Source organism: Cariama cristata, unplaced genomic scaffold (assembly GCF_000690535.1).
Source record: "Cariama cristata isolate BGI_N322 unplaced genomic scaffold, ASM69053v1 scaffold16223, whole genome shotgun sequence".
NCBI lineage: Eukaryota > Metazoa > Chordata > Aves > Cariamiformes > Cariamidae > Cariama > Cariama cristata.
In genome coordinates, this window is record NW_009607928.1 from 7,684 (window position 1) to 34,284 (window position 26,601).

Here is a 26,601-nt window from a genome sequence, read left to right on the forward strand (position 1 = left end):
GCCAGGGTCAGATTCTGATGGAGAGCTTGCCGTAGTCAAGCTCTTTCACTGTCAGAAGGTCAGTCCAGCAGAGCAGACTACGACCATACTTTCCCACGCTGCTCTTTGCCAAAGTGGGGGTCTCCAGCTTTGTGCTATTGTCTGTTTTCTCAGCTGTCACATAGATTGCCACTTGCCATCTCTGGCAGGATCCCAGTCCTTTTGTGTAGTCTGAGGAGGAAGGAAGCTAGGAGAGAGAAAGTTCTGGTCCATGGTGACCTTGAGCTTCTCACTTTGACTGTCCCAGAACCTCAGTTCTAATGTACTGGGACAGAAGATAAACTATGTCTTTCAGAAATTAAATTAAATCAACTGATGTAATTAAACAGAAAATATAGCTCACAAATGCTGTAAAGCAGTATTTATTGCTGTGCTTGTTTCAATACAGTGTTTTCATTCCCTCTGCTAGTCAGCCCTGGCCAAGCAGCAGGACCATTTCAAGACTGAGCTCAGGCAGCTGGAGGATGACATGCTGCTCAGCCTGTCCACTCTCCAGGGCAGTTTCTTAGATGACAGTGAACTTGTAGCGAAACTCGAAGCAACAAAGTCAATTGCAGCAGAAATACAGCACAAGGTAATAACAATTGAACTAGTTTTAACAGCTTAAAGTCACCTGTAAAATGTATATTATTATTTTTAGTGAAGCATTTCTATGGGCTAGGAATAGTCAAATTCCTGCCTGTCCAGCAAGGGCTGTCCACCCACATGTTCACAGTTTTATATCTATGGTGTGTAGTTGTCACATACTCATTTTTTTCCTTTTGACTTAAGTGCTTGAGTTGGCACTTGTAAAAGGAATAAGTATCAGCATGAAATATGAACAAATGTATTCATATATGATTGCCATGTTTTCACAGGTGAACAGGCATATTGCTGCAGAGAACAGTCATTCCCTAATGTTTGTCTAACATAAGAAGCTTGCTTACCTTAAATATTTACTGTCTGAAATAAAGTCAGTTTTCTAGAGTATATCCATATTCTTTTCTTTACAGATAGGAATGTTTTGGTAATTGCGTAGGATCGTCATGGTGCCTTAAAAAGTAAATGAGACAACTGTCTCATATAGATAGCTGAAGCCAAAGAAGATGAAGCTCAGATTAACATGACAGGAGAGCATTACAGGCTGACAGCTATAAGAGCATCCATTCTTTACTTTGTTAGTAAGTCTGGGCAGCATCAACCCCATCTACCAGTTTTCACTGAAGGTAAAAATTTGTCTTGCCGATTTGGTTTCAAAGTGCAAGGAGCAGAATTCCGCCTCCAGCAGTGATGTCCAATATATTAGTTATTACTTGTACCAGATGTTTACATTTGCAGGGCTGTGTGTCTGAGAAAGGAGAACACGATGTGATCTCCTGCTTGTCCGTAACATGGTACATTCCCACGGGTCTTTTTGGCTGTCGCCATTCTGATGGTGTTTCTGACTCTGCTTGCAAAGCTTACCTTCCTTCTGTTAAGCCATCCCCCAGGGTCAGGTAGGAAGAGTTTTGAGGGATTCTGTATAAACAATTCATTGTGGCAAATCTACCAAATAATCTAAAGCTATGAGGAAGGGAGATCACCCACTGCAAAATTACCAGCTTGCTTAAGTGACAGGTTCTGGCTTCTGAGTTAAATAAGGAAGCAGAAAAGTATTGCCGTTTGCAGCCCTCACCCCTGGTTTGCTGAAAGTTTCCTCAAAAGCCTCTTGGCAGAAGTGCCTTGCATTTTTAGACTGCTTAGGCCAGCTCTTCTTAGAATCCTACAGTCAAAAACCAATTCTTTTATGAGTGGAAAAGCAAAAAAAAAAAAAAAAAAGAAAAAGGAATTCAAATAAATAAAAATAATTGTACTTATTTTGTACTTATTTTCCAGCCTTTGATGCAGTCTTCCACAAAGCAATTAGGCAAACTGAAAAATCAGGGGATATTCAGTGTTATATCTCTAACCTGACAGAAGCTGTCACATATTCAACCTTTCTTTTCACAAACCAAGGAGTTTTTGAAAAGGATAAGCTCATTTTCTTGGCCCAAACAGCTTTTCAGGTGAGGAAAATTTTTCAGATCGGTGATGCGGATATTTACTGGATTTGCTGTTTCTTCACTAGAAGGTGATGTCTCTGCCCAAAGAAGTTATCTTGTTACCTTGTGGCTGTGCAATTTCCCACACGGTATGTCTGCTGCTTCCGTAACCGTAATAATTTCAGAAATTCCAGAGATGCTTTTAAGCAATTCTTTTCATTTAAAATGCTGCAATGACTTCATGAAGCTATGCTGAGGATATATAGCATGACTTAGCTGCTTGTGGTTGGATAATTAGGGTTGAAATTGATGTGGTATGTAAAGTAAGAATTCGATAAATAATACATATCCATATCACATTCAGGATGTTATTTTTCTTTTTAATTTTAGTGTCTCAATGCCCTGGAAAAAATCAGGGCTCAGTTGTACTGGGTGGCAGATTTTGTCCTGTAGAGCTTGTTCCAAAAGAGGTTTCATCACAGCTGGTCAGTAACAGAGGTAGGAATTAAACTAGAAACCAACAATTTGGAAAGAAGGTAAAAAATCATAAATTGAGGAATCCAGTTTGAGGGGGGATAGGAAAAAAGAAACCACTCTGCACAGTGTAGAAATGGGAGTAAAAACCAGACAGAAATGTCTGGAAGAGAAAGGAGAAAAAAGGGGGGGAAAAGAACTGGTGATGATTTCTCTGCATCATGGTGCGGATGGATATATTCATATCACCTAGGTTTCTAGCACTGTGTTGCTTAACTTCTGTCTTTTTTGTAGCAGTGGTACTGGGATGGATCATGAAGAATGGAAATCTGTATGGCAACTGAAAAATAAGCTTAATCACAATTACAGAGTAGACAGAAACCAGAGTAAAGGGCACAATAAACTTCTGATTTATTAAACACATTTTTAGATTAAAAGAGAGAGGGCTTTTTATAGAGGAAGAAAGATGTATTTATATCAGAAATGAGAGATCATATACAGCAAAGGTGTCTCTTTTTCCCACTGTGCGTGGTAAAATGAGAAAAGAACTAGAAAACCCCCTCATAGAACCTGAGGAGTTTTCTTCAGTATACATACAGCTCATGTGTCAGAACTGTTCACTGTAAAACAACCCCCCCAAAAAAAACAAACAAAAAACAGCAACAGAAGCCACTCAGGATTTGCAAATTTCCCAAAGCTTTGTGACAGCTTGCAGTCTGAAAAGGGCTTGGAATGGTGATGGAAACAGCTGTTGAAGTATTTGTTCTTCTCTCTATCTTCTGAGACATAAAAAGGATACATAGAGATAATCAGATGGAATTCAGAAATCTGTACTTTCAAAAAAAACAAACAAAAAACAGCAACAGAAGCCACTCAGGATTTGCAAATTTCCCAAAGCTTTGTGACAGCTTGCAGTCTGAAAAGGGCTTGGAATGGTGATGGAAACAGCTGTTGAAGTATTTGTTCTTCTCTCTATCTTCTGAGACATAAAAAGGATACATAGAGATAATCAGATGGAATTCAGAAATCTGTACTTTTTTGGTAGTATTAGTATAAAATAATTTGTGACCAAGTTTATCTAAGGTTAACTTCAGTGTGCAAGACTTACATTTTTATGGGTTTTTATATTCCCACAAGCTAAAGAAAAATAACTGCTGTTGGTTAGCCCCTCTTAAAATTTGGGTGATTTTTTCTTTCAGTACATAAATGTATTTTGTATATCATATATATATATATAAACTATATATTATATATATTTATTACATCTATAAATTATATATATAAATGCTGTTATATTTTCCGCAAAAAGTTTTGACTGACACGTTGTGTTTGGTTTTCTTAGTGTCTTTTTTAACGGGTAAAGGAAAGTTCAGCTCTGTGTGTGTAGGAGTGGGTTTGAAAAATTTGTCACACCCTTTATTGACTATTACCTAAGAATATCATTCCATTTACAATAGATTTCAAATAAATAGTTTTAAATATCATTAAAACAAGATGTAAATTCTTATATTAGAGTTTCAAAAAGATGCAGCTGTAGGAATTCTTGTCTCTTTGAGCTCCTTACTCAGTAATATTTTGAGCAGTGAATACTTTAAGGCAGAAGTGTCTCTGAAGTAAGTCTGTTGACCTTTTTCAATTTTGTGTGCTGTCAAGATTGTTCCCCGAAGTAGAGAGCTCCTTGAATTGGATTTTCTTCTTCAGATTCAGAGTTTAACACTCTTACAAGAGTCCTGTTGACTTCTTAACTACTCAGTCATGGAGTGCCATTAGGGTCGGTTGGGAAAATTGCATTTCAGTTCTGAATCTTTTTTGATGTTTCTGGAGGCATGCTGCAACTAGACAATTTCAGATAAAGTCATACATTCCACCGTAATTTTCAGTAGAACTAGTGATGCTTTCAAAGAGGAGTTGTCTTTGCTTTTTGAGTGTATTTTTCCTTAGACATCATATACTATAGGAAATTCTACTTTACCATAATTTTTCCAGTCTCCTAAAAATAGAATTTTGATCTTCATACCACTTGTTACTATAGTAAATGTCCCATACAAGGTTTCCAGTTTGTCATATCTTCATGCTTAACAGTAAGCAGACAGTATGGCAATACTGATCAAAGTAAACTCTTAACAATAATATTATTTTTGTGTGTTTATATATATATATATGTAATTTAGTATTTCAAAATAAGTCCTGAGTCCCTTGTAATTGGTTAAACCATGTTTTTTCACATACTCCCAAAAGTATCAGTATTTGTCTTCCCGTTTCAGTCTTTGCGCAGAAGATACATCATCTGTATTTATGTCTTTGGCATGCTTCCAGGCTATGGCAGTGATGGATGTGTTCAGAGGGTTAGATAAAGATATTGAAAGATCCACCAAGAGGTGGAAAAAGTGGGTGGACTCAGAATGTCCAGAAAAGGAAAAGCTCCCCCAGGAATGGACAAACAAAAGCTCTCCTCAGAAACAAATCATACTGAGGGTGCTCCGTCTGGACAGAATGATGTATTCTCTTAGGTATGAAATCTGAGGGTGTGTCTTTCGGGGCAAGTGTACGTGAGGGTGGCTTGTATGTGTCTGCATGGAGAAAACTCAGATCTTAAGAGGCAAGTAAATAATTTATAAAACCAGGTGATCAACCAGAATTTGAAATCAATGACTGTGGTGCTTCCCAGCCTGTTCTGCTGGTGAAAAGTGTACAAAGAGATAGTGTCATGAGACAGGAATCATGGCATATTTGGAGAGCTATGCTCATGATTTCTTTTGGACTGCATATAAGTACCCTGAGTGCTCATTAATAAACAGAAATATAGTAAGCTATGCTGTTAATAGCTGGAAGTGTATTTCTCAGTATTAGTTCTCATTATGGCATTAGGGCTGGTAGCTAACCCCACGGGATGACAATTTTTCAGGTCTCCCTTCTTTAAAATTCTGTGATACCAAAAAAGAATCAGTTGTCGATACTTAGCAATGTTCTCCCAGATGTTTTCTGGTTGTACTGTTTTTAATCTTTTGATCCCAAGTGATGGCATCATATACCTGATCCTCCACACCCCAACATCACAGCTTTTACCCATTTGTATGCCTTCTGAGAATGCAGGTTTTGTGTCCTGGGTGTTTATTCTGCCCAGCTGCCATCGCTTTACATGATAGTATTGCCTGCATGTGACTTCTTGGATTCAGTTATTGAAAAGGACCTTTTCATTCAGAAGTTTTTGTTTTCTATCACGTGGACCCTATCCCACAGAGAAATGGGAATCATCATCTTCTCTCCTCTTCTCTCCTGCTTCATCATCTGCTTCCCTTCTTGCCTTCAGTTCACTTCCCTGACAATTGCTTTGACGAAATGACTGTTAGACCATCTCTGTCAGCTGCTCAACTCTGAGAATGGTGTAGAAGCCTGTATCAAGGAACGTTTTTGGTGTTCAGTGCGCATTTTTTTTCATATGTATAGGAACTACATGGAGGAAAAGCTTGGCTCAGGATATGTGGAAAGCACAAGGATGGACTTAGCAAAATCCTATGAAGAAGCAGTCCAGCCACCCCTGTGTTTTTCATTCTGTCTGCAGGAGTACACGCACTCGAAGATACTGAGACACTAAGTAAGCCTCTTACTTGCTTCTAGTACAAGGATCACTCAACTGTCCTCCCGTTAAAGAAAGAAAAAATGAGCTTGAAAGTGAAATGGAGCATGCAGGGCTAGAAATGCAGATAAATCGATACACGGTTATAGCCTTGTGCATATGTGCCCATTCACACATACATGTATGGGAGTATTTTTACTAAACAGAATAAAGCCTTCTGGAATCATCTGTCAGTACGGTGGAGTATGCATTACTATGGCAAAGCTGGGATAGTTTATTTTCAGCAGAAGACTGAAGTTCTAAAGTTTCTTCCACCCCTACCATATTCATGGTAAATGGGGTGGATGAAAAGTGTAAGGCCATACACACTACAGTATGAAGAAATTTTTAGACCGAGCATTCCTCTACTTGGCATAATGCAGGTTTCCTTTGTACTGTTTTCTACCTTTTGACTAGATGAGGGCCAGAGGGCAATTTTCTCCATGCTCATGTAATCTTGTGCCCCCTGTGACTAAATAATGGTCATTATACAAACTATATTCAATTGTATAAGGCTCTGTGGCTTTATACTTAGGATTACTATTCCCCACAGACAATAGTGAGAATACCAGGTTAATACAGCTGTGACCTCACTGTGCTCAATTTAAACTCAGGCCTCACAAGGTGAGAGGCTTGTGCATTTACCCACTGAACCAATCAGTTAAAAAACTGATGTGATATCTACCACATGTTGCTCCCTTTTTCATAAGGGAATTGCTCTGTACCCCCTGTAAGAGTTTCTAAAGCTCAGTAACAATGCCGAGCATCTATCAAAATGTCAAAAGGTTCATTATCTTAAAACCAAGGGAACAGATTTCTGCAGGCTTTTTCTAACACCAGCAATAAGGCCACTGTTGAAAGCTCGCAATTTTGCTTGTTGAAATTGTAAGGGTTTAGTGAAGTGCTTCAGAAGAAGTAATATGCATTGCACAAGTGATAGTGAAATTAATGGGGGCATTATCATGCTTTTTCCTTTCTGCTCTGCTATATTCCTGTTTCCTCCCCCTCTGTCACTCACCCTTCCCCAGTTATTTCTTTTACAGGCAAAAATCTTGGGTTCACTGTGGATTCTGGAAGATTTCAGGACATCTCTCTAGGGCAAGGGCAGGAGATGGTTGCAGAGGAGGCATTTGAGAAGGCTACCAGATATGGCCATTGGGTTCTTTTCCAAGTGAGTGTCAAACAACCCCTCTGATAGGGACTGTCTCTTCAGTTGGAGGGATGTTCCCAGAACACAAACAAAATATGCAGTAGATTACAGCAAAAGTTGTAAACAGCTAATAATCTTGTTCTTTATTGCTTTTGATTGTAACAGGATAAACATCATATTAATATGTATGTCATGTTTTGCTGAACACTGTCCTCACCCTCTCAGGAGGAACAGGAGAGATAAAACAGAAAGCCTCTGATGGGTAGGTAGGACTGCCCTCAGGCACACACTTCTCCTGCGTAATTAAGAGCTCCTGTTCCCTTCAGTGGACCATAATGGAGACTTTAATGAAATGGGTCTGACTGGCCCTTGGGAAGCTGTATATTTAGCCCTGGAGTGCTGCTCTTCTGAGATAGCAGCCGCAGCTTTGGCCAGCATTGTATGGACCAAGAACCCACTCTGCAGCAGACAAAAAGATCTGCGCAATCCCCTGGCAAGCTGCGGTTCCAGGAGCACTGCAATTGTTAATGCTACTGAAAGAAGGTTCTCTTCTCCCACTTTTTTATGCTAAATGGATATTTTTAACAACCCCTTTGCCCTGAAGCCAAACAAGAAATGCATGTTTCAGGCCTTGATATTAAGAAGGTCATGGGGACGGGGTGATTCCCTCCTCTTCTAGTTTTAACCTCAGCAATGTTTGGCTGTCAACCAGGTTGCCTGCAACAAATGAAGAGATGGGCTAGACTCACTGTTGTCTGCCGGCTGAAATAAAATCACCGTGGGATTAGCGAGGGGCCTTGGTGTGCTAGGCACTGTGCAAACACGCACAAACTGACTCCCTTGTCGACAGTGAAGCTGGAATAACTCTTTTAACAGATTTCTCACGAGTGAGCTAGTCACGCTAGTCTGAAAATAACCCTGCTTTTCTGCTAGTGAGTAGAGAAACGTTGTTGTGAAGGAAAGAGCAGAGTTGGTTTTTAGGGGAATTTCAGAGTTCTCAGCTGCTCTGAGGACAGGGTGAGAAAACAGGAGATGGCAGAGGTCCTAAATCAGCAGTGTTGTGTGTCTGAAGCCACAGGGATAAATGGGGAACATCTGAGAGGCTTCTGGTGTTACAGAGCTGCTTCATTTTCCAGCCTGTTATGCCTGGCTTCTGAGGGAGATGACCATTTTGCTGTGAAGATTTTTGATAGTGAAGGGCTGGGGAAAGTCTGAAAGGAAGCTACATAAAGATGTTGGACCAAATCCCAAATGGTGCTAAGCTAGCTTAGAGCTTGTGGGATTTGGATGTACTCAGTGCTACCCAAGCTTCAGTCTTCTGGATTTTGGCCCCAAAACGCTGTATGTTTATGTTAAAAAAAAAAAAAAAAAAAAAAAAAAAAATCCTGGAGCAAAAAGATGAAGTATTTTACTATACATTTTGTTGGAAGCTAGGCAGTGTATAATTAGATATGGAAAAAAACCCTGCTATTCTGACTGACCTGGGAAATACTTTTTTAAATTGCTTTGGCTTCACATCTAGCAAAAACAGTTGACACAATGGTTGGTAAACTGGCAGAAGAAAGACTGACTTGAAATTTTTTGATAACAGGTTTAACTCTTCCTTCACTCTTAATTTCTCAAACTTAGACATCTGATATATTGAATGTTTATTTTGTTGTTATATTAAGGCTTGAATCACTTCCAGTTTGCAGTGGATAAATGTAGCCTATATGAAAATGCAGGCACCGCTAGGCTGCTGTCATGTAATGTAATATGAAAGACTCCCTCTCTTTCCATTTCCCTATTCCTTTTTCCACATGTCAACAGACAATTTGAGAATATCGCCTAAGCAGGTCTCATGCTGAAGTGATGCACTAGCCAGAGCATGACTGACATGTCATACTCTTTGGCTGGTGCATGGAGTTGTAATTCCTCTTGCGTGGCACAGAGATGGAAGGCAGTGCAATCACCAGCTCGTGGCCCAGCAGTGAAGAGCCAGAGAGAAGCTGCATGGCTGAGCTGCAGTTTGAGTTGAAATGCTAGTACTGTAACAAAAAAAGGGGAATGTGGGCTAAAGGAGGGGTGGAAACAGCTGTAGCTCAGACACATTTTAAACCTTTCTCTTCCCATATTTTACCAGTGTGTGCTTTGGAGGCAGATACTTTTCCATTGTAACTCACTTCTCAGATCTATCAATGACTTTCCACTGTCTTAATATATGAAGAACCTTAAAGATGCTTAGGCTCTGAAGTGGTATGAAACATATTTTTTAAGTAGCAGGATAGCTGTAAACATTTTTCTTTGTGTAGCACTTCTTCAGTCTTGCACCTGGTATGCATTGGACATGTTTTGTCTTAAGTCCCAGTTCTACAGGGAATTTAAGTAGAGACCATGTGGCTGCTGAGTTATGCTTAGCTTTACATGTGATAACACCCACAGCCCCAGATCACTTAACCCTGAGTTTATAATATTTTTGTTAGCTTCAGAATCAAGCCCTGAAACTTTAGAGGCTAATGGTAAAACCTCTGCTATTTCAACACACATCAAATAATGGCAATAGCTTAAGAATCTTCAAGTATATTCTTTGTATTATCAATTTATTTAATAATAAAATGCTGTTTTGAATTAAATAACTATTTTCCATTATAAGGCCACAATAACAATGTCTTAAGGATAAAAAATTTATTTGTTTTCTCACAATAGCCGTATCAGCTGTTTTTCAACAGAATATTCATTTAGTAGCCAAGTGGTTAGGAACCTTGGAAAAACTCCTTGGGCAATACAGTGAAGAAAGCAATCCTGATTGCCATGTCTTTATTAGTGCTGAACCAGCTCCAGCCCCGAAAGAGCACATCATTCCTCAAGGAATACTAGAAACTTGATTAAAATTACCAGTGAATCTCCTACAGGGATGCTGGCTAATTTACGTGCTGCTCTCTACATTTTTGACCAGGTGAAAGCAAGATGTACTTTTTTCTTGTTCATTTGTTTTAATTACTCCTTCCCCTGTGGGGAGAAGTGGTAGTGTTGATGACCGCTTTGTAGGAGACCAGAACTTCAGGATCTTTGTGCTTCCAGACTAACCTGAGAGCTGCAGACTGCCAGCTGTGCCCTGCACTGCCTCCGTGCTTCCCATCAATGTTGGCCAGGAAGAAAGGCATGACAATAATGCGTACATTTGTATTACTCAATATAGACATGCATAGGTACTCTTACAAAGATAGAAAGAAGTGTATTTATCACACCAGCTTTACCCAGTCGTGCAGTCTTATGAAAAAAACTATCTATGCTCTAAAGTCAGAACTCTTTCATTTGATGATATTTGCAAACTTTACTCAGCTCTAAATTTAGTTTGACCATGTCCGTTCTCCCACAGAGTGGATTTATGTACCCAGATGTTCAGGCAATGGCTCAGTAACCTGTGTATGAATTCCTGTAGTTAGGCATAAAGAAAAGAATTCATGAGCAAGAGTTATGCGCTGTTCGTTGTTTTGTTTTTCACTATTGCCCTGCATGAGGTTCTGCGGTGCTGCTTGGTGAGTGGGAAGAAGAAGTAGGAGAAAGACATGAGAATGTGGAGGACGGGTGCCACTGGACATGCATAGCCTCCTTTCCTCCGGGTCCCAGATTATCCCTGTCTGTTACCCCAAGGAACTTGTAGACAGATCTTCAAGTTTGGTGCAAGTTTACTTCCCTGCAGCAGTGAAAGCACTGGAACAGCAAGCTTATTCATGTCAGCAAAGAAGACCATGATAAAGGCAACCGTAACTGTACACTTTAGCCTTCCAGCAACGTATTAGCACATATTTATTTGAGCACAGGACACAAGAAGGCAGAGCTTGGATGTGAAAAATGTAAGAGTTTCTTTTAAAGGGAACTCTGCTAACCAATGCCTAGAAAAAAAGAGTCGTGCACTAAAAGGGCTGTGTCAAAGCTAACTTGGCTACAAATGAATTGATTTTGATGGTATGAGGTGATTCGGAAAGATACTTGTGCAATGGGAAGAATGGCTGTGATTTTGTAGCTAAACAGACAACTATTAATGCAGCAATTTTCTTCTTTTTTTTAGTAACATATTTTTAATGGAAAGCTGAAAAAATTAGGTAAAGTTTTTAATAAAGGCAATTCATGCACATTGTTGTCACACTTCAAGCTGTGTGTTCAGTTCAAGAAAAATTATATATATGTATGTATTTTAATGAGCTAATTTCTAAGCTTGATACTTTAGAAAACTCTCTTTTCTCCCCCATTATTTTGAGCCATGGGTGTTTGCAACTTATGACAAACTCCTTTGCAGGTACTGTCTTTAATATGTTTCTAGTTAAGGTATTTTAAATTTTTTGGGAAAAAAAAATTGTAATAAGAAAATCAAACTGTGCCTAATCCAGGTGGAATAAATTTCACTTTTTGTCGTTTTCTTCAGGATAGAACCTTGTGTTGTATTTTTCATGGTTATACTAGGGATTCTGACTTAAGGAGGATTTTTGTCAGACATAAAATCCTTCACCTTTGCTCAAACTTTGCTACATGTTGTTCGGTTCAGGATGACCTATTTCCTTTTAACAGCCAAGAATTTATCCCTCTGAAGTTCCTTCCACGCGTCTATGTTTTTATGGGTATCAAAAGTCATTTTGTTATGTCAATTACTTCTTAAACTAAAAGATAGAATATAGAAAACTGTGAGAGAACTAAGAATGAATTTCTGCAGGTTTATAGGCAAATGCCAAATAGTTTGTCTCAGTAACTTAAAAACCAGCTGAAGCACTGCACAGAATCTCATCTTGTGAAGATTCTCTACTAAAGCTATAAAGAAAGGAGGCAAAAAAAACCCCAACCTATTAAACTTCAATTTCAAACATGACTCATTGGAAAACAGTGTAAAATTTGAAGGAATAGTATGTTTTTTAATAAATATTAAATGGCAAATTTTCTACTTGGGATAAAGTCTCTGGATTATTTACGCTAAGAAACTATAGCAGTTCTCTGAGTAATATTTATAAAGTGCTAGTTAAAGTCTCTATTTTTATTGGTTTCAGGAGCACAACAGGTCTACTTTCCTAAGGGACATTTGGAAATAAAAAGTTAACCATCAACACGTTTGCATCTGGGAATTACTGCAGAAAGTACTGCCTAATAGTCACGGATCACCAAGAAACCTGTTTCTCACTGTCCTTCAAACTCCAGGTTTATGAGTGCTCCCTTTCGGCAGCTGAGGCAGCCACAGCTATGGATTCCACTGCCGGTTCTTAACTGGATAAAGGTATTCCTTTTTTATTTGACAGGATACCTTTGAATTGTGTACCAGAGACAGGGAATTTAAAAGCATCCTTCTTTCTCAGTGCTATTTTCACACTTGTGCCGCTGGGAGACTGAAGTTTGGCCCTCAGGGCTGGAATGGATGGTACCCGTTCAGTGCTAGAGATCTCGCCGTCTGCATCACTGTCCTCTGCAAATATTGAGAGACTCATATGAAGGTAAGAAGTAATGGTCAGGTAAGTGCACACTAGGGTCTTTTCAACTCAGTCAGCTGCTTATACTAAGGGGGACATGATTCTTTCTCTGAAGCTGCTATTTAAGTAGCTGGCATTATATGATGCTATTGCTGAGTATGCAAGTAGACCAGATCAAAGGAGAGGAGCAGGTTGTGGGTTTTTTTTCTGGCAGTGGATGCTTGAACTTTGTAATATAGGTCAAACTAGTTCCACATCAGTAGCTAAGCAGGAAAAAAATGCCCTTCATTATGTTAACAAAAACAGTGGTTTACATGTGCATATATGCCAAATTCATTAGGCAGGTAATGAAGCATTTGCACAAATGTAATTACATACAGCAATTCTGACAGTTCATAACACTGCATTAATAATCACTACAATTAGTTCTGATGATGGAAGCAATTTACAGCACGTCACATGTATAAATAATGGTGCATTTCCTACATGTGTCATTATTATGTATTAAGGATGCCACCTTGTTGTGACTTTCTCAGTAATGTTCCCCTTGAGTCAAAGTTAAGGGTAGATGAGTGATTTTGTTTCTGAGCTACAGCATATTTCACACTTGTATAGTTTAAATACTCAGTTGAGGTCATTTGTGTAAATTCTGTATATGAAATACCTAAATAAAAGCAATAATTACTTATTACTGAGTGATATGGGATAATACTTGAATAGGTGCTCCCATTTTAGTAATTTAAAGAAATTTAAGAGATATTTGTAAAGAAAAAAAGAGAGATAAATATCACCCCTTGATGATATGATTTTCTCCATATCTCCCAACTTGTATTTACTCTTAGAAATTAATTTTCCTTATTTCTTTTTACCTCTGCTGACCTTTATTTAGCTAATAGGACATGAAACTGGTTTTCCTTTCTGAGGTACTTGGTGTCATAGTGAAATAATTGCTTAATTTTATAGTGATGATTTAATAATGCTTCCCATTTAGAAAACAAGTCTATAAAATCAGCTTATTCCAACCCTTAGTTTTCTTTGCTAATAAATCTTGCTGCTTTAAGCTCTGTTCTTTTCAAACCACTCTTCATAAGCTGGATAATTAATTTTGCTAATTAATGAGAAGGAGGATTCTGATGGCAGGGAAGACTAGAAAGGTCTGTAAGAGCAAGAATTATTTCTTCCCTCCTCTTGGTAGTACTGCTTACTGGCTCTTCTCATTATACTGGTTAGTGATTCATTACCCTGTGGCTTCATAAGCATTTTTTTAACATAGATATTGGAAAGAAAAAATAGTTTTTTAAAACATGACTTTGTATATATATATACATGTATATGACTTTGTGTGTGTATATTTATAGATATATATAAAATTTCCTAATTGAGTATCCTTTGGGGACAACCTTGTTTGAGACAATTAGGGATTGACCAGAAAGCATAAACTGGGAAAGCTGAGCTAGCCCATCAGCTAGTGGAAAATGCCCTGACTCCATCATCACTTGTACCAGTTTCTGGTGCTTTCCTGTGGATATTTAATCATCTTGCATCTCAGTTTGGCTTAACCCATTTTTCTGTTGCTGAGACAAACTCTACCACACTAACCTCTGATAGGTAATGTCTCCTCAGGTGAAGTGCAGGATGCCTGATCCTGCCTCTTTGTCCCACTTTTCCCCTCTGCCTTCTGATGCCCATGTGCATGTTCATGGAGTTGTCATTGGATGGTGTGAGCGGGATGTGGCCTCCATCCTCACCATATCCATCCATTGAGCAATGGCTCGGTGCTTTTTGACTACAAGAGACCAGTTTTCTGTAGAGTTCAATGGCAATTACACAAACCTGACAGCCCAAAATGTTTCTAATGCAAACCCCTCAGTTTTCTTACACTAGCAAAAATGTCCCTTTTATATCACAAGCTTTGATTATCCCGGTGTAATCAGTGCCTCAGAAGTGTGCAGCTGAATGAGCTTGTACTGAGTTAGAATATCGATATACTCTTCTAAAAGACAAAGGAAAAAGAGATCTCTTGAGATAAATATATATGAAATTAGAAAAACATTGTATGTGTTTCTGTTGCCAACAAAGAGAAAAGCAGGTTTGTTCTAACTGCAAGAATGTTTTATTCTAAATCCAAACTGTTGGCATTTTTCACAGAGATTCTCTGTTCAGGCTTCTCATCACGAGCATGCAGCATTGCGTATTATATTCCAGTGGCCTTTTTTTTCTTCTTCTTCTTTTTTCATTCTCTTCAAACCAGTTTAAAAGAAAGATGGATTAGAGTTTCACATACTCAAATTGAAATAAACTTGTAGCAAGCAGGCTGGAATAGCTGCAGCTATTTAACTTGTTCTATGCTGTCACATCATGCAATATTTAAAGCCTATAATTAAGTTTTTACTTGAACTGTTGGGAGGCAAGTACTGCCCCCAAGGGTGTAAAGGTTCCTGTCTGGAAAGGCTTCATCACAAACTGGCATATTTTGCAAACCAAAGGGTAGCAAAAAGAAGCTTCAAACTCTGTGAAGCCAAATAAAAGAGAAAGACAGTAGTTCCTTGAATAAAATGTTTTACCACTGTTAATCACATGCTATAACAGTGGCATTAGGACTAGAGTTCTACAATAAACATAATGCTTACATGATGTGGTAGTAATGGGATTAATATTAATTCAATTTTTACCAAAGTTCTTGAATACATCCCAAATTCAAATAATGTAGAATTTCAGTTACTGAGTGTTTCCTAGTGAGGAGATATAAAAGACTGCAATCAGATACAAGTTTTTTATTTCTCCTCTGAGAAAGGCACGGTAGGTTACCTTCCTGTCACTCACGAGGATTATGGTTTTAAAGATCCGTATGGGAAAATACATGCACTTGTTAATGAGTTATATTCTCTTATATCATGCGGTGTTTTGAAAATGTACTTTTCTCTTAAAAGCTTTTTATAAGGGATAAAGCAGAAAGCATGACATAAGGCTCAGATGATACACTTTACACCATTACTGAATTTTAGTCACAAACTTGATATTTTTACTCAGATATTTATAGATACCTCTCACTGAATTGAAATAAAAGAAATCTGTGTTTCAATGTAGTTATTTGCTAAACAAACAAAACCCAGCAATGTGAACATATAACCATGAAGCTTTTTGAAAGGAAGTATTTGAATTTCTTTTGTTTCTCTTAACAGCATGTATTCTGAGCAGCTTTGGTTTGTCCTTTAGAAAGCTGACTTGTTTTATTCTATTCCCCTGGGTAGGTTACATGGGAAGACTTGCATTACCTCTTTGGTGAGATCATGTATGATGGCCATATCACCGATGCCTGAGACCAGGGGCTCTGCTGTATATATCTGCAAGAATTCATCAGACCACCTGTGGTAAGAAATTTCCTATATGCCTAAAGCTCTTGAACATGTATGTAGTATGTTCAACCTAAGAGAAAGTCATCTTTCAGAACTGGAGCCTTGTGGGGAAGACCACAAGCTTTCTCATCTATGTGACACCTGTAGCAAGGTCTTGTCAGGCTGTGGGGGAGCAAATTCTCCAATTTGTAATGAGTACAACAATTCATCCTGAGCAGATTTTGTCTGGAAGGATTGTGACTTGGCATATTGCTTGTTTAAATACTTTTGCAAGCACCCTTACTTGTCAACTTGAATTTGGTGTTTCATAAGACTGCTTGTGTAGCCAGCTTAATGACATTAGGGGATAGTACATTTAGGTTTCCGTTTTCCTAATAAAACTATTCTCTTTTAAGGTGCTGCCATTTAGAAAGGTCTCTGTGGGCATAGGAAAGTATCATTTATGGAACTGCACTTTAACCAACGTAACTGGTAGGCTCACCAGTTACAGCAGTCCAAAATGGCACTGTCCTCAAAACTCACATTTACTGTTTGTATATTTTCTTCTCCAGAAAAATAATAGAATGGAAATGTTATACATTTCCTTGTGTTTTCCTGTTTCTAGAACAGGGAAAACAGTTTGTAAGACTGTTTCTCATTTTCCACCACCCTCTCTCACATCTGCTTCTGTAGCTTTGTCAGATAATCACCAGCTGATATATAATGAACTATTCAAATTTCACTATTGAGTTTTGGTCCTAGACAGCAGTGTATGTGGAGTATCTGTAAGTCCAAGGTGCAGGATTGCTGAAGTTTCTTCTTATCAGAAACCAACATTTGTTTTTGAGGATACAAAAAAAAAAGTTGCTTTAACTTTAGCTCTAAAAAGTCTTGCATGGAATCTACTTTAATCTATTTTCATATACATACATTTATATAAAATGTGTATGTGTATATGGGGGGGTGTATATAAAAAAATTAAAAAGCCCAACTGGCTGCTTCTCCTAAGCTGCTGAACTAATCACTTTAGAGAACTGGTTGTACACAATTTGCTAAAAACAGCTGAGAGATTTTTCAACTGCCCTTTTCAGACTTGTTATTTTTCATTGTCCAAAGGTAAAAAGCTTATTTCAGAGGAGAAAGAAAAAAAAAAAAGGAAGAAATTTAGCATGTTATGTGTGAGCAGGTTATTTGTGGAGCCTGGCTAACTTGGGGAAAGCACACTTTTCACCCTTGGCGATGTGGCTGCAGCCTGCCTTTCGGTCATGAGTGAGATGAGCTTGCTGGTGTCTCCTCGGTCCCTAACGAGTGGGTTTTCATATGTCAGAGGCACACTCAGACGAAGGCAATTGGAAGTAACTGCTCAGAAGAAGATGCCCAAGAGTAAGTTGCCATGGAGATGGAAAGGCTAACTACTGTACTCCTGACCTCAGCAGAGGCTGATTTCTCCAAATGACAGCTGAGGTCATGGGGTCATGGTGGGAAGCTCATCCTGCCAGCTCCAGCTCTGCCTCTAGCCTATGGATAAGTGAAGAATTACTGCTTCCAGTTTAGGCAGTCCATTAACCTTCACGAGCCTGAACTTTCATTCAAATAATTGTAAAATAAGTATAGGTGGTGAAACCTGAGCAGAATCACTGCTATTTGTATGGCCTTTGGAAAGTTTAGGGACCCAACCCTGAGCATGGATCTCCTGGTATTTTAAACAGTGAGATATTTTTCTAAGCTTTTTGCCATAAATGGAAAATGTGAGAGCCTAGAATTACCAGCAAAACCAGAAAATCGTTCATTGACTGGCAGCCAAATGAATGCAAACAGGATGGCAACACCTTTCATCAGCGCTGGCACTTTGTGTTCACTGGGGACATTACCATTTCTTTTACTTGTTCGCATTATTGATGAGTTCTTTTAGCTATAAATTCATTCCATGAGGTGTGTTAGAATAAACAACTATACATTAGCTTTGCTATACCTCATCTGGGATCTGTCATAAGGACAGAAGGGTGCTGAGTTCCTGCTATGAACCCCCATAACCTGCAGCCTCCCTCTGTGCACGACTCCCGCGAGCACAGTAAAACCCGATTTAAGTGCCAGCAGAGACACTGGTAAGTACAGATTGTCTGACAGAATTGATCTTCCACTCAAGGTGAATAACAGGGCTTTTTTCAAAACCTCGGCACTACTTCAAAGTGACATCTTAAGGCATAGCTTATTGTGGGTGAGGTTAGTGGTGCAGGTTCAGGCACAGGTAAATGGCTGGTTGCAGAACCAAAATTACTTCAGAAATAAGTGCTTACTGGTGTTATTGTAAGCAGCAGCTTGTTGACTGTTCCAAATGCCAAAAGCTGTTAAATTTTATTGTGATTTTGTGGAGTGGACCCGGCATTAGGAAGAAACAGCTTCCGTGAAAAGTACCACTTAGAGCCAGAAATATTTTTCAGCAAAACCAGCTTGCAAGTCTGGTTTAAATCCCAGACAGCTCTATGATGATAAGTTCAGAGAAACTCTTTGAATCCAGTGAAGTTCTTACAGTGCAGGAGCTGGGGGAGCCTGGAATATAAATGTGATTGCTACAGCTTTTATTCTGTCCTCTCATCAGTAGGAGGGCAGGCCACTGAGAGTACATCTCACCAAAGCCCTCTGTCTACCTACTTAATTCTTGACCTGCTCCAAAGTCCTGAGTCTTATCTTTAATATCCTGACAGGGGTAGGGCCTGCCTGTTCTATAGGAACGGTGCAGTTAATAGTATTTGCTTCAATATTTAGCTGATTGAGACCTTAATTTTTTCTGCTGTGAAAATTATCGCCACTGTCTATCCCACTGAGGCCAAAGCAGCAGTACAAAACCCCATGCAAGACTCCTGCATTTCGAGAGATGTAGTGGAGGAGCTTGTTTTCTTTTCTGTTCCAAGTCAGGCAGAAAAGGAAGGAAGGGACGTCAACACATAGAGAAATGTCCTAACCATTTCTGTGGAAAGTGGACTGTGATCACTGTTTCTGACAACCTAAGATTGCTCATATACTGACATGTGCTATCCCGTTTCTACGCTCCACTTAACTGTCTCATCTACCTGTCTCTCCCTGTAACATCTTTAAGGTTATTACGAGCACAGTGTGTTTATGCAAAGCCCCTAATTAATGCCACACTAAATAGAATTAATGTTGTGACTCATGTATTAGGATGGGGGTTCAGGCAAGTTGAGGCTCTGGTCCTGCCTCTCTCACAGGCATCCTGTGTGTCACAGACTCTCAACTGCAAAGTGATGTAATAATCCTTGCTTGTCTGCTGCGGGGATGCAGAAATTCAGTACTTAAATTACACTTGCCTTGGTAGTGACAGTCCTTAAAATAAACTCAAAGCACCCTCATGAAGTAAGCAGCAACAGTATTTCCACACTGCAAAAAATGGGAAGGACAGAAAAGTGTGCAAGTAGTAACTGCTAAAAATAGTTTGGTAACTCTTTTCCACTGTATCAGAATGTACAGGTTCATAGACTCCAGACAAATTTCTGAAACTTTGTAGATGCAGAACATTTCGAGAACTGGTGACAGCATTATCGGTAACATTATTGATTCTTTTACTGAAGCTTGAAGGGGAACTGGCTGTGGCACCAGGTTTCTTGGCCCCACCAAATCTGGATTATGCTGGATACCAGAAATACATAGATTAAATGCTTCCGTTTGAAAGACCTGTTCTATGTGGACTGCACCCCAACGCCGAGATAGGATGCTTGACAACATCAGATAATCTCTTCAAAACTCTTTTGGAAATGCAACCCATGAATTCATTCGTAGGAGAGGGATCAGGCCAATCTGCAGAGGAAAAGGTAAGGTTCTTCATTTGGTGCGTTGTCAGTACTGTTGCTGACATGTGGAGCACACATCTTACTGTGCTATTTCAGCAAGAGACTTCGTTTCTAGGAAAAAAAGATGCATCAAATTAACAAATATCAGCTGAGTGTTAATAGTAGTGATGATAATGTGCCAGCCTGTGCAATGTACTGCACTAGGGAGGAATTTAGACCAGAGGAGTTTGCACCAGAGGAACATCTAACCTGTTATGCAGACCATTTCTTTTTCACTTTGAATTTAATGTGGGGTGGGAAACAAGGTATGAATCTGTCTTGCTTTTTTTTGTGTGCATTTATAAACAAGTACAGTGACATGAACTTAACTATCAAAAGTTACGGTTGGTTGAGTTGGCGAGTCTAGGCTTCACCTTTGTGCTTTGTTTCTGTCTCCTGTGTGATAAACTCCCTTTGGATAGCTTTCCTGCTCCTTCCTGCTTGTGCCAAGCTTAGGAAGTCCCTCCCAGCCCGTGGTCCTGGCTGTTTTCTGCCACACTCACTGCGCAGCCTAGCAGTGATATGTAGGGTCTGCATGCCCAAGCCTAGTCCTCTCCCACCACTCCCCTTCCTGGGCCCTTGATCCCAGCAGGAGACATGTGGCTGCTCCAAGAGACTTCCCTTGCATGCAGCACCTGAGGAGGAGGTTTTCAGGGGGTTTTAGTTTTCTGGTAGCCTGAAGAGGTGAAATCTGGGCAAGGAGGCTGTCTGACCATCTCTTAGCCTCAGCACCTCTCTTGTACCAAGTCTGGAGTTTAGCAGAATAATAACATTAATAACCTATAAGCTATCAGATGCTGGGTTGAAGGGACCAACCCTAATACATACAAAAGCTTTGTTGTTTAATATGGAGTTACCTGGGGCTCTGTAGTTCTGTTCATAGTTGAGATATCTGACACATAGCTATCTTAGTACAGCCAAACTGATTCCAGAAAAATGCAAGACTGGGTTTTAAGCATGGAACAGCACTGGTGCTGTGCTTAATAGGTTAAATGAATAAAGGACGAGCAGGAAAGGAAAATGCAATCAGAAATCTCAACTAGTTCTGTTATCAGACCATGCTGTCTTCTGCATCTTCCTTTCTGAGTGTAGACCTGAGAACCTATGTCCAGATGCCCCAAAAACTGGCATATCATGAGACTGAGCCTTCAGCTCCCCATCCTTACCAGAGTTAATTAGATTTCCCCATGACTGCCACTTTTGTTCTGCAACTCTCCATCCCTTTCTTTACTCCCTCCTTTTCCTCTGAGCATGGTTTTGTTTTTTTTTTTTTCTTATCACCATCAGATCATGGAGGTTTTGCAGGAGGGAATACGACAAATCTGCGTGCAAGTAGCCAAACGACACTTCATTTCCTGGGGGGACCTTGTGCTTTTCATGATCAGTTCTCATCCACTTTAGGGAGTGTGGACAATTATATATGGCACTCATCATTAATTCTGCCTAAACCAGGGCTGAAACAGAGGCTAAGCTGCATTAATGTTGTGATTTCAGTTCCTGCTACAAGTTTTTCTTCATTTCTGTCTCAGTTCCAGAGCAGGCCTGTGGGGAGGGAGAGACTAGCATATCCATCCTCATACAGCCTTGCCGACTGGTAAGTACCCTGCAGTAACAGGGTTTAGCTACCATGCAGGGTTATTCCAGTGATCTAAAACCAGGGGCTTTGTTCCATTTATTTTTTTTGTCTGGAATTCGTCTTAATGCAAGTCAGTTTTACTTTTAAGTGAGTTTTGCAGAAGTGCTAAGCACTTTGCTAAAGCAAAGGCTCCCTCACAAGTAGTAGGTGTGTTCAGCGTCTTGCAGGATTCCTTTTCCCCTGCCTGCCACCAGCAATACCCACTTGCAGGCAGTTGGATATGGATAAAGTAGGCAGTGTTTATGGAAATTCCTGTGATACCTCATGGCAATGTATGCTGCAGTATGCCATTATTCAGAGTGTCTGTCAGACTCTCGTGCTCCTGATTTGTACTTTGCTCTGGCTTATTGGAAGTTTAAATGCACCACTGAAGATGGTATCAGACAACCTGCATTTAAGAAGCCATCAATTGTTACCAATTTTGGGCAGTTTCTGAAGGTGTGTTAACATGACTAATGGTGATGTTGGGGTTTCTCCCCAAGACAAGTTTTACAGGATTGAGCATACTCGCATTCTCTGTTGCCAGCAACCTGTCTCATGCTTATCACTGTCTACAGTTGATTTGGGACATACCTACATCAGGGAAAGAACATACTCCACTAAAACCATGACCTTATACTTACGTAAGCATATACTTTCTGGTTACTTCATCCATGTACTTTCTCTGTAGACAAAAGGACTCTTACACTTGAAGTCTGCAATTTCTTTTGTCTAAAAAAGTAGTACATACAGATGAAAGCAGAAGCTATTGCCGCTTCTGTTTGAGAGTTACTGATCTTCTCATGCAGTATGGAGAACTTGACATCTGGACACAGGACCTTGTGCTGTCAACAGTGGTGTGGCTTTCTGGCTTCTTCAGTCCTCAGTCCTTTCTGACAGGTAAGCAGTGATGGTTGTAAAGAACCAGACATATGGTATCACTGCCAGACGTTTATTTTTTACCCTTGGTGTTAGCTATGTTTGTGATGCTGTTTGGAGAGTCAAGCACAGTTTAAATAAAAAGACAAAAATCAGCCAAATATCAGAATAACCATCTCCTGAAAGCAGGGAGAACAGTCCAAATTCATCCTGAGTCTCTTCAGAAGTCTGGAGACAAAGCAGCTAAGGAAATATAAAAGCTTGAATTTCATAGCTTAAAAAAGGTTAAGAGGGCAAGTTTTCCTACTGTTATTATTTAACCAATTCAGTGCATATGGCATGGTACCATTCTGGTTTATTCCTTAGCATTAACGCAGTTACCAGGCTAAGTAATAAAAATAAATCAGTCTCCCGGTCCCCTTTGTGGACTTGTTGCCACAGTAGGGGATGAAAAGTCTCCAGCAGTATATTGATGTCTCACTTCTTGTCATGATGACGGTACATATGCATGTATTAGTCTGAAGACCCCACTGAAGCCACATGAGAGCCCAGTAACAGTGTATCTCAAATTCTGCACGGCCACCAATGGCACTGACATAATCTTTGGCTAGCCTAGCAGAAAGGTGCCCAGGAGCTCCTCACAGAACACTTTGGCCGGGCTGCCATCGTTCCCTGGAGAAGATGGGCAGGGGGAGCCCGGGGCATGTTTGCAGCCCTGACAGCGAAGCACCTCTCCCTGTCTGTGGAAGTAGGAGGGGATGGCAGCATAAGGGCTGGCAGGCAGCTCCTCTTCTCTCTGCTGCTCATGTCGAGGTCCCCAAATGGTGCTCATCTTCGTGCCACAGGCACAGAGAAACCTCACTGTATTTTTCACTCCTCTTACTGCCTCTCTCCAAGCTTTCTCTTCTGGGCATTTGTTCCTGTCAAGGGTCCAACGTAAGGACCATGCAGGCTAGAATAGCTGTTAGCCCGGGCTGGTTCTGAGTGGGGACATGGCTGGAGGGAAGTGGTGTCTCTGAGTGCAGACAGCAATGCTGGGGGCTGGGGGGTTGGAGGCGTTGGTTGGTTCTGTACTGTGCAGAATGCTTTGTTTCCAAACAATTGCATTCATGCAGCTTTTTTGCCTTACTTCAAATAATAGTCAAAGTTAAAAAAACAAAACAAACCCTAGTCAGTCTCAGGCTTGAGCACAACTGCCCCAAGAGGGGCACGTTAACAGTTCTGACATTAAAATTACTGTCTGGATATTGAATTACTGAAAATACTATTTTTTAAAGCTGTAATGCAGAGCATGGCACGCAAGAACAACTGGCCTTTGGATAAGGTGTGGTTGACTGCAAATGTGACCAAAGAAGATTATGGCCACCCACCAAGGGAAGGAGCCCTTATCTGTGGTCTTTTCATGGAAGGTAAGAAATAAACTTAAATTGCTTGATCTTAGTAACCTAGTTCAGGGACTCTAGCTTCCTTCATTGGTTAGATAAGCCCCATCAGGAGTTGGACTAAAGTGGTGTGATCCTATGACCAGCACTGAGGAAGTTTAGGAATGGTGGTGGATTGTTGGTGTTGGTTCACTGTGACTTTAAATTTCATAGCAGCTTAGTGTCCTAGTCACTGGCTATACTTCATGCATTTAAATAACTGTTAACTGAGTCTGAACAACATCTGCACTGTAGTAAAGCAGCAGCTTTAATCTAGTTGAGGTTCAGAAGCTTAAAGACTATTCCAGAGACTTTAAATTTCACGCCAATACTGATCACCGAGAAATTTTCTGCAGTTCTTAGAGGTGTAGAACAGGGTTAGTAGTTACCAGATGTTCGTAACCTGGATCAAGCCATCTACACAGTTCCAGGGGAAAAAAAATACACAAAAAAACCCAAATAACCCAAACCAAAATAAACAAACCAAAAAAAGACATCAAAAAAACTATTTTCAAAATAATCTTTCTCCTGGTTTTTTCTTCCACCTTGGCAGAAAGTTGTCAGTTCTACATAAACAGATCTAAAGAAGTCCGATATTTTTTTTTTTTTCTTTGCTAGGCCCTAATACTTCCAAAGCCATTGGGGAGACATACTAAGAAGCAAGGAAATACTTGAGAACCCCTGTGTTAAGTGTATCATTATACCTCATGCTAAGTGGGTGATATGTAAGTATGAAGAGTAGATTTTTCATCTAGGTTTCCAAGTAATCAGTTATTGCTGTAGCTGTAATATGTTGTAGGCTGTCCCTGAATGGAAATCATGTTCATCTTTTGAGCTGCAACCCCTCTTCTAACAACTTTCAGAGGATAAACATTGTACCTTGCTCTTTTGGAACTGTATTTTCCTGAGACTGAAACATCTAGTTTAGGAATGACAATTAAGGATCGCAGTCAAAATGAGATTTTAGTTTTAACTTAGAAAGGCTGTCAACTAAGTTACAAATAATATGGGGAAAGGTGAATGTTTCCAACAGACAATTAGAGAAACATCATCATTACTCATACTCTTCACCAGACCTGAATATAATAAAAGGAAAGCAACTCTTTTGGAAGGGAGTTGCTACTACAGCGGGTAAGCTCCAATGGGAAACTCAGGGTGAGGGGTCTGGAGCAACAACAAGCATGTCATTTGACTGTTGCTTTTTGAAAGGGTAGCCTGAATTTTTCAGAGGATTTTTTTAAAATGTCATGCAAAGGGCAATACTGTTCATTCCTCCTCTGGATATGAGAAAGATATCAACAAACCTTGTAAGCTGCGGTTTCTGTGTTTGTGTTGGTATTTGCAAATATAAACTTTCCTGTTGCCACATAAACACTCAAAATCCACACCAAGCATCTGCAACTTTTTATGTGCTAGTTTATGTTAGAAGAACATACAACAAATTTAACAAATCCAGCAGCTTTCAGAAAGTGCATGGCCCTTCAGCAGCACAGAACTTAACTACACTGAAGTACCTGTTTGTTATCTCACTGTACAAACACATGCTAAATACTCCGCTGTAGTTCTCTACCTTTTGGAATACTTAACCATAAACTAGTGGAGAATTAGGAGAAAATCTGAGCACTTGACTTTAATAGGCACATTCAGCCACAGGCATACTCAAAGTCCCAACTGTAAGTAGTTTCCAGTCCCTGCTTTCAATAAAAGGGCATGCTGGTGAAACCAGAAGTCCAGTCCAGGCAGATGCTATGTACTCATCTCCACATTCATACAACGAGACAACGCACAACAGGCCAAGAACAGTCTATGCTAAATCTGTACGTTTAAATGTAGCTTTAAGTATTTAGCAATAAGCAACTGTTTAAACCCAGATTATTCTGGTCTTGCACTACAGAACACCATGTAAACCATGTGCCTAGGTTTATTGCAGGTGCCAGGTGGGACATCCAGCTGGGGACCATAGCTGAAGCCTGGCACAAGGAATTGACTCCAGCAATGCCAGTCATCTTTCTAAGGGCTATTCCAGTGGATTGAAGGGAGACTAAGAATGTTTACAAATGTCCACTTTATAAAACCAAAAGCAGAGGGCCAAATTACATATGGACTTTCAATCTGAAAAGCAAGGAGAAGCCAGCTAAATGAGTTCTGGCATGAGTAGTTTTACTCTTGGCAGTTTACTACTAAGCTTTCAACAGTATGTGTTGCTTTCTCAATCTGCCTTGTAGTTAAAGCAAAAGGAGGGAAGTATTTTTCACAGTCAGCTGGAGCAAGAGATTTGCCTCACAAAAACCCAATCCTTAGTATAACACTTAAGTGCTCTATGTTGTTATTTCCTCAACCGTCAGTGTTGTGTTCATGTGTTTCTCCACATAATTATTATCGATCTGCAAGTATTCCTTCATTACACCAGCTACAAGAAAGTAAATGGGAAACATCAGTATCTGGGTGTAGTTTTACTCACAAAATACTCCACTTGATTATTCTTTATTCTCTCTACATAAAATGAAATGTGTATCTTACAAGAATTTTAACATAATCATACTGCAATACAAACATGTTGCATTTAAACAAAGTTGGTTGTACATATAAAAAAAATCTAAGTATGAGCTGTATGTAAAAAAAAAATAATCCTGAACTCTGTGATTCAAACCAGTTAACCAGTTATGACTGCTGTAAGATAGCTGGCTCAGGGAGCAGGTGCATCACAGAACAACGGCTAGTGAGCAATTCTTTTTCTTTATTGGGATGATGTTTAAAATTAATTTTTTTTTTGGTTGTTTTTTTTTACAAAACAC

At 39.6% G+C, this 26,601-nt stretch overlaps 1 pseudogene; it reads left to right on the forward strand.

The window, feature by feature from the left end:
- The first annotated feature begins 448 nt into the window (after positions 1-448).
- On the forward strand, positions 449-25,990 carry LOC104159115 (annotated as a pseudogene).
- The last annotated feature ends 611 nt before the right edge of the window (positions 25,991-26,601 follow it).